This window comes from Sciurus carolinensis, chromosome 5 (assembly GCF_902686445.1).
Source record: "Sciurus carolinensis chromosome 5, mSciCar1.2, whole genome shotgun sequence".
NCBI lineage: Eukaryota > Metazoa > Chordata > Mammalia > Rodentia > Sciuridae > Sciurus > Sciurus carolinensis.
In genome coordinates this window covers 88,950,304-88,958,251 of record NC_062217.1, presented here as the reverse complement: position 1 = coordinate 88,958,251, position 7,948 = coordinate 88,950,304, and the positions used below count along the sequence as shown (strand labels likewise).

Here is a 7,948-nt window from a genome sequence, read left to right as displayed (position 1 = left end):
GGAAGGAACAGGTGAACTATTCAGGAGCTGAGTCGGGGCTAGGCCCTGCTCTCGTCCTTGACGGATAAGGTCTCTAGGCAACTGCACATTCCTCGGACAAATATCTCTTAACAACCTTGGTAAGCACAGGGGCCCAGCAGTCCTGTTTGTCCTTGAGACAGTTAGCAGCACAGATACCACCTTGCTCTCAACAAACACACATTTCACTTGTGCCACAGGTCTCCAGCTTGCAGTTGTGTGAACCAGACGGGCATGGCAGCACATGGGCATCAGTTCTGGGCACCTACTGTTTGGATTTCTCCAATTCACAGTTCAGTTGTTTGATATCTAAGTCGATTATCCTGAAACATGACTTCAGTTTCCTTCCAGCTTGTCGGTAATACAGCACATGTTGCTAAACAGTCCATAGGAAGGGCATGTGCTCTTATGATATGCTTCAGGGGCACAGCAAGGAGTGTTTAAGTGACTTTATCTGTGACCTTTGGTTCTTGTGCCCTGTTGTTAATAGGACCTTCCCAAATGCTGTCAGCCTTTGGATGTTCTAACATGTTATTAAGCAAAGAACTGTAGCAGAAAGAAGAGTTTTGGAACTTCTACACTCAGATAAGGAAGTACGCAGAGATAGCATACTGCCTCAAAGACAAAAAATTACAATTTTATTTTTGGTGCTGCAGTTTACCAACTTGAATGACACTGGGAAGTTCCTTCAAATCTCCAGCTCTCTCTGGCCTCATCTGTACAGTGGGGGCTATATGAGTCAGTTTTTCCAGGTTTCATCTGACACCTTGTGATCCTTGGGAAGGACAAGGAGTGAGAGAAAACATTTCTAATTAGGAGTTTAACAATATCAGTACAACAAAGGTACTTGTGAGTGAAAGTAAATAACAATGTAAGACTTTAAAGGGAGACAGACTTGAATTCACATTCTTGTTCAGCCAGGTACCAGCCTAGTGGAATAAGTTTAGTCTCTGTCAACCCAGTTATCTCAACTGGGAGGTGGAACTTATCACTCAAAGTCATAGGAGACTGTTTACATGTTGCAGGTGGTGAATAAATATTTTCCTTTTGAAAAGTAAATGGGAGGGAAAGGCGGTATCACTACCATTTCTTTTGCTACATGTTTCACAAAATGTTTAATATAGATTTTGGCATCTCTGTTACCCCATGTAGATTGAAGGTGGATCTCAAAATGAAACCCTTATTTTTTTTAACTTTAATTTTTATTAAAGTGTATCTGTAGAAATACTTCAAATCCTGATTAAATTTTATCAGGGGAGCAAAAGAACAATAAAATGAGAATATAATTATATGTGATATTATTCTTTGTTTTCATAATGGTTTTGTCCACACCTTTAAAAAAAAGTAGTTCTGGGTTCATTTACTTTTAAACTATTTATTGAACTGGGCACAGTGGTGCACAATGACTTGGGAGGCTGTGGCAGGAGAATTGCAAGTTCGAAGCCAGTCTTAGCAACCTAGTGAGGCCCCAAGCAATTTAGCAAGGTCCTGTCTCAAAATAAAAAATGAAAAGAGCTGGGGAGTAGCTTAATGATTGACTACCCTTGGATTCAAGCTCTGGTACAAACCAAACAAAAAACACTTACTAAAATATTTAGAGTTGGAATTATAAAAGGGTTTGAGATTTGCTGCCTACTTAACTGGGAAGGGAGAATGGACAGGAATAGATATGAAATAAGACTGGTCATAATCCTGTCATGACTGACTGGGTGACAGCTGTGGGGGTGTGTTGTTTATCCTTATATTGTATGTTTGACAAAACAAAATTTTTTTGGTACTAGGGAGTGAACCCAGGAACACTACCACTCAGCTACATCCTTAATCCTTTTCATTTTCAATTTTGAGTCAGGGACTCCCTCAGTTACCAAAGCTGACCTCAAACTTGCAATTCTCCTCCTTCAGTCTCTGTTGCTGGGATGGCAGGCATGTGCCACAGCTTATTTGAAATTCTTTAAATTGTTTCAAAATGAAAAGAAAAGATCTTTAAATAAAAAATACACAGGGAAATAGGTGCAGCAGCATTGGCAGCATTGGAGAAAAGCATGAAAGAAATATTACTTGCTTGGTCTCCCTCTTTGTCTCCTAAGAAACACACCTGTGTGGCAGTGAGGGCACTGCTCCATCTCCCTGTGCCAGTTGCAGGTGCTGTAGTCCTGGATTACACACCCTCTGAATTGTGGACTGGCATAAAAAAGTTGAAGTAGCGTGGTACAGAGAGAAAGTGCCTGGGTATTGTAACAACTCTAAGTGTTCCAGGTTGCCAGTAATTGAGTGGTGAAAGAGTTCAGTGTTTCCAGTTGGGAGAGCCTAAAATCCCTTGGCCACTGCCCAGAATCAAGGTTGGGTGCAGGGGCTGGCGTTGGCATGGAGTGGGCTGGTATAAGTTCACATGTATATGCCAGGTCTCACTAGCAGAAAATATCAGCCTTGCTAGGCATAGATTCCCATGAGCACCCTAATTTTTCAGATAAGACAAAAGAGGACAATGGAAACTTGGTCTTCTCCCTTTAGGCAACTTGCAGTAAATTTGCCAAACTGTCCTACATGACATTTAGAACCTGGTGTTTTTTTTTTTGTTTGTTTGTTTTTTTTTTTGCGGTACTGGGGATTGAACCCAGGGCCTTGTGATTGCGAGACAAACACTCTACCAACTGAGCTATATCCCCAGCCCATAACCTGGTGTTAAAGGTTTTTCTCTATCACAAAAAGCTTCTTGAAGTAACTCTAATGTAACTTAGGTTTTATGTTCCTCCTTATTCTTCCTCACCCCCGCTCAGGAACTTATGAATAGGCAGCACTCAATATATAGTGATTCATTCAGATACTGTCTGTTGTAAGTGGGAGCCTGTTTCCCACTCTATAGATTGGAGAATATTTTAAGATTGATAGTGTTTTGAAAAAGACCCCAAATTTTAAGCTTAATAAAGAAATATATACAGATGCTATGGAATGCTTGTTTAAGTGGCATTTGCATTAAAACCCAGTAGCATTGTTGAAGCAGGGGGAAGGGGACCAACAGCAAACCCAATTTTCCCTCAGTAAGCCTCTATATTTAATTTTACATTAAAGATTTAACATACATTTGTGCATAAAGGCTTAGTAAGACAGTGTTACTTTAATGAATATCAGGTTGAGAAAAGGAATTGTTAAAAATGCCACTTGGATCACACTTCAACAGAATTTCATTATTTCCTCTCCTAATGTAGAACGGGGTCCAGCATTGCTAGTAAATTGGTAGAATTATCTTGTAAATATGAATTTGCCTATCATTTAATACTCTCTGATGACCGACTGCTTGAAGTCCTTGGTTCTATAGTGAAATATTTGTGTGTCACTCCCTGGCTCCAAAGACCAACATGTAGAATGTGCTTCTGCTAATGGAGAAGACCTTTAGAAAAAGAAAAAAGAAAAGCAGGAAAAAAATCTGCACTTAAAAAATTCATGTTTCAGGGAAGAACTATCCTACACTAAAGATGCAGATTTGGACTGATTTTAAAAATGTCAGAATGGCCAATAAATATATTAATAGAAATAATTGAAAATCAATGAGCTCTGATAGTAATTACAGATAGTACCCAAGGACAATATAGCAGGCAGACAAATTCTTTCCCTCAGGGCCTGCCCTAGGCAATACTATGAAGTTGGTGATTCTGCCCTGTTTCCTTCCCTTTATTAATATACTTTCTTTATCAACTTTATTCTCTTGTCACCCACAATTCACAGACCCCCAATCCTCTGATTGTGCCACAATGGTTCAAGGTACCTACAGATGACCAGTTGAAACTGCAGTCTCATTAATTGTAGAATGTAAAATGTATCCTTTCTAAGAGTTTTATAGGGTCAGTGCTTTGTGAAAAGGAATACTTCTTACAGAAATTTCATGCTCCAAGTAATTTGGGGATTTTGAATTGAGGCAAATTAACCTTTGCAGAACATTTCAGTTTAGGGAAGATTGTGATCTATTTGTCTTTGGGTGGAAGAAAAAAAATCCATATATTTCCCTCTCTCTGGATGTGTTTTATTATGCTACCATTTGCATACTGTTCAGAGTTCATTAAAAACCTCCCCATAAATATCCATTTAACCTAAACTTGGAGGACTTTTACTTCTGATGATGAAAGATTAACTCCTGTGGGAATTGACTTCCTGCCATAAACAAACAGAAAACCAAGCAGATTATTGGAAACATCTTTTACATGTTGGACAGCAGGCAGTGATCCTTGGAAAAAGAGCAAGAACAGAGTCAAACTGTATTGTTGCCTCAGCTTCCTGTCTGGGCACTGTCTGGGCTGAGCAGGAAGAGGGAACCCAGCAGGGCCTGGAGTCTCATGGGTTAGGCAGGGATTGGAATTTGGAAAGATTGGGGCAACCAACTCCTAAATTGAACAGAAGGGAGTTGTACAAAGAAAAAGCTCTGGAGATCTTTAAAGGGTTCCCTGAAGGTTTTTTTTTTTTATTGTAAACAAATGGGATGCAACTTGTTTCTCTTGTTGTACATGAAGTAGAGGCGTACCATTTGTGTAATCACACATTTACATAGGGTAATGACGTTTGATTCATTCTGTTATTTTTCCTTTCCCCCACCCTTTCCTGAAGGTTTTTGCTGAGCACATATCTTCCTGAGAGTGGAGGAAGGCAATAGGCCAAACAATTCCTGGAGCACAGTTGAAATTCACACAAACCAGAGTGGAGAATCATGTTCATACCTGGGACATTAGGTGAGATCTCAGAAGGGTCACAGCTTAGTAAAGTGTTTACGTACAGTTGGTCCAAGAATTATCAGGAACCTTCCTTGACAGACCTTGGGAGCCACAACTGAAAGGATAAAACTGATCTGCAGGTTCCTCAATTGTGTGGAAGAAAAAAAAATCTACTCCAAACAATCCAAGTTTTAGCATGAAATAATGTAAAAATTGCAGTGTCTAGCATTTAGTCAGAATTGTCAGATATACAAAGTAGGAAAATATAACTCAAGATCAAATGAAAAAGTGAGTTAACAGAAACATACACAGAAATGATAGAAATAGTGAATAAATAGGATTTTATAATCCAGGATTTGAGGAGAACCTGAACTTTACGACATAATATTAAATGTGAGATAGGAAAAATATATCTTAAATTTAGAAAATGAAATAGATGGCATTGATACAAACTGTAGAAGAAAAAGATCAATGTCTGAGTACAGAGCAATGAAGAGTATATAAAACAAAGCACTGGGAGAAAGACAAAATGAAGAACAGAACCTCCATGACCTGGGTGGAGGGTCTTCTTGTTTGACATTCACAGCTGCTCTCAGGATGAAAGGAGGATCAGAAACAGTACTTGAAGGAACAATAGCTGAACATTGTTCAAATATGATCGAAAATATACACACACAAATTCCAAGAGGTTCAGAGAACTGCAAGCAGGAGAACCACAACACAACACATAATAATCAAATTTCTAGAAACAAGTCATGAAGAGAATAGTTTTAAGAGCAGTCACTGGGGAAAATCACTTTATATATGAAGGAATAGAAGTTTGACTACTTGTCAAAAACCACTTAGAACAGAAAAACACTTTACACTTAATAAAAGGGAAATCTTATAGAAATTTATATCTAGACAAGAAACGAGCATCTGATATGCTGTAAAATATTTAAAACACCTTTTTAAAGACAGTTGACTGCTTAAAGGAAATGTAATAACAATGAATTATAAAGTTTAAAACATTGAAGGAAAATGACTAAGCACAGCACTTACCAGGAGAATGGATGTTGTAGGATTCTTCCAGGGGAAGTGATATGGTATTATATGAAGGAAGACACTTAACAAAAGTGATATAGTAAATCCTAGAGCAGCTGTGACCACACAAAATATCAGATAGTTGTTAAATCAGAGGAATGAACTGGAAACATTGAAAACAACATTGAGGTTATCTAACAGAAGGAAAGGAAAACAGAAAAGTGAACAAAGAGCAAATAGGAAGATTAGAAAACAAGCATCAAGGTGCTGAACTGAAACCAAACATACTGATAATTATATCAAATGGAAATAGTTTACTATTTCAATTAATAAATGGAACTACATGCCATCTGTAGGAAATCTCTAAGTATAAAGACCCAGATAGGTTAGAAGTAAAATAATCTAAAGTGATCAAATTCATGAAAACAAAGTTGAAAGTATTGCTAGGAGTTGTGTGAGGAGAAATGAGTAGTTTTTGAAAGGTATAGAGTTTCACTTTTACAAGATGAAAAGTGTTTTAAAGTTCTCTTTAAATGTGAATGTGGGTAACACCACTGTACTGTACACTTAGTTAAGTTTTATGTTACACATTCTTTATCACTAGTAATAAATTGTAAAAGTTAAAATACCAGAGGTCTGAGGTTATATAGTTGTATGAGAGCAAATATGAATCATAGCTAAAGGAGGATCTTAGCAGAAATTGCTTCAGATGGTTCAAAGGGAAAGTCACTTTTTTATACATTTCATAAGAGGAGCAACTATGTGTGAGTATATGGCCTTGAACTTAGATGTTGAGTTCTTCAGGGAATGTTTGCTAGGACTGCATCTCTCTGTATCTGGGGGAAGAAGGTTCTTCGTGTCCAATCATGTCATCCCATTAACTGTGTTATACCAAGGTTGGTCCTCAAATGTTGGAATTACTATGACTAATAACATTATCTTAAATTTTAGAAAAGTATAAGGAAACCTACATTTTCTTTGAAATAGAATCATAGAATGAAAGACACAATGTACATTTTTATGATTGGAAACATAGGGGACTGACTGGGGTTGTAGTTCAGTGGTAGATCACTTGCCTAGCATGTGCAAAGCCCTGAGTTTTATACACAGCACTAAAAGAAAAAAGAAAAGAATAGGAATGCAAACTTTTTCTTGATTGTTGAAATAATTCTGATGTAGTGCTTATTACACGGTATATATAAATATGATAATTTATGAGAATAAATGAATGGAATTCTTCAGTGTATAGCAATCCACTACATATGCACTTATTCTAGCATGTTTCTGTGGACTCCAAATCATGCTTCTGTCACTGACTTGTTTGGTTATTAATCTACAGGGTATATGGGTAATATTGAGGCCTTGAATTGCATCCTCAAATACTTTGCTGTAGTTTGATTAAACTTATATTAATAGAATGGAGTCATCTTTGTCTTTTTACATTTTATTGCATTTATGAACTGAAGTTAATATAGCTTCCTCATGTAACCTTTTGTTTTAATAAGCCAAGACAATTAAACAAATATTCTTTTTCATTCATTTAACATCATGCCTTATACTCTTGTCATATGAAGACATACCTTCTCATCTCTAAGTGAAGGTGATAAACTTAAAAAAATAGTACATCATTCTGCCTTCTTTGATGAAAATTGCATATAGTGTAGATTGACAGATCCAAGAAAACAACTTCAGAAACTTCAGAGAAATGTTTGTTACATTGAAAACAAATTTGTTGCACTATAGTTCTGGACTTAAGTGTAGTACATTTTATTAGTGATCCATAATTGCTATTATTAATTCATTAAAACTTTAGACATGACTGGGTCTTTATCTGAAGGTTGTGATTGGACAGTTTTGACTGCATCTTTCTGATGTAGTTGATCTCCATTGCTAGCATTCATTTGCTTTGTCACTGCCTTCCAGAGGTTTGCTTGTAGTGTTGTCATTGTCAATTAAAAATTCTGATTATGTTTATCTTTGATGTGGGTCATTTTCTTATATTCACTAATATAACTACTAGTTTAGTTTGACTTTGTTGTTACTTAAGCACAAGAGAAGTAGAAAATTTTGAAATTTCAAAAATTTTAACTTTTCCATATATCTCATTTTTAACATTTAGTGATCTACCTTTTCGAGTTTTGTAACTTATTAGACTAATAAATTTTTTAAGAAATTTTGCAGTCTTATCCTTGAATTTGACTTTAAGT

At 36.7% G+C, this 7,948-nt stretch overlaps 1 non-coding gene across 1 annotated transcript; it reads right to left on the bottom strand.

Annotated features, from left to right (window-relative positions):
• Positions 1-2,611: 2,611 nt before the first annotated feature.
• On the bottom strand, positions 2,612-2,685 carry Trnaa-cgc (transfer RNA alanine (anticodon CGC)). Its single transcript has one exon. It is a non-coding gene; the product is annotated as a tRNA-Ala (tRNA).
• Positions 2,686-7,948: the final 5,263 nt, after the last annotated feature.